Below are 1,192 nucleotides of genomic sequence, written 5' to 3'. Positions count from 1 at the left end.
TTTTTTTGAGACAGGGTCTCACTCTGTCACCCAGGCTGGAGTGCAGTGGCACGATCTCAGCTCACTGCAACCTCCACCTCCCAGGTTAAAGTGATTCTCCTGCCTCAGCTTCCAGAGTACCTGGGACTATAGGCGCCCGCCACCACCAAGCTAACTCTTGTATCTTCAGTAGAGACGGGGTTTCGCCATGTTGTCCATTCTGGTCTCAAACACCTGGACTCAAGCAGTCCACCCACCTCAGCCTCCCACCACACTCGGGCTCGCATTTTTTTTTTCTGTCTGTGGCCTTTTATTGATCCTATGGGGTGAGAAGGAGAACTGGAGGAGCATGTGGGGTCACGGGACCCCAGGTGAACAGTGAACAGGGAAGGTATTAAGACTTGGCCACTAGAACTGGTGAATCTGTAGTAATGCAATATTTTTTAAAATTAAAGTTCATGCCAAAAATGTATGATGTGCAAAATACCACCATTCTGAATAAATACAAGATCAGTAGAGTGTAGTGCTAAACCATATTGGAGCCTAAGGCAAAAGGAGAAATCAGTAATCCCCATCTGGTCTTTATTTAAAACGCTTGTGTTTGTTCATCATGAATATTTTGCATTCATTTTTGTTTTTAAATACTGTGTTGGCCAGGCATGGTGACTCCCACCTGTAATCCCAGCACTTTGGGAGGCTGAGGCAGGCGGATCACTTGAGCCCAGGAGTTTGATACCAGCTTGGGCAGCGGAGGGAAACCCTGTCTCTACAAAAAAATACAAAAATTAGCTGGGTGTGGTGGTGCACGCCTGTGGTCCCAGCTACTTGAGAAGCTGAGAGCTGAGGTGGGAGGATTGCTTGAGCCCAGGAGGTTGAGGCTACAGTGAACCATGATCACACCACTGCACACCAGCTTGGGCAACTATATATATATAGAATTAAGGCTGGGCGGAGTGGCTCATACCTGTAATCCCAGCACTTTGGGAGGTGGAGGTGGGCGGATCACCTGAGGTCAAGAGTTTGAGACCAGCCTGGCAAACATGGTGAAACCCCATTTCTACTGAAAATATAAAAATTAGCTGGCATGGTGGCAGGCGCTTGTGATCCCAGCTACTCAGGAGGCTGAGGCAGGAGAATTGCTTGAACCCAGTAGGCGGAGGTTGCAGTGAACTGAGATCATGCCACTGCACTCCAGCCTGGGCAAAACAGTGAG

At 48.7% G+C, this 1,192-nt stretch overlaps 1 protein-coding gene across 1 annotated transcript in view; it reads left to right on the top strand.

Annotated features, from left to right (window-relative positions):
* DNAH2 (dynein axonemal heavy chain 2) overlaps positions 1-1,192 on the top strand; it is a 110,880-nt gene that overhangs the window by 71,435 nt on the left and 38,253 nt on the right. The gene's annotated exons all lie outside the window — the stretch shown is intronic.

The sequence above is a fragment of the Cebus imitator genome, unplaced genomic scaffold (assembly GCF_001604975.1).
Source record: "Cebus imitator isolate Cc_AM_T3 unplaced genomic scaffold, Cebus_imitator-1.0 Scaffold72, whole genome shotgun sequence".
Classification (NCBI taxonomy): Eukaryota; Metazoa; Chordata; class Mammalia; order Primates; family Cebidae; genus Cebus; species Cebus imitator.
Note: the sequence above shows the minus strand (reverse complement) of the source record. Positions and strands in the feature narration are given on the sequence as shown.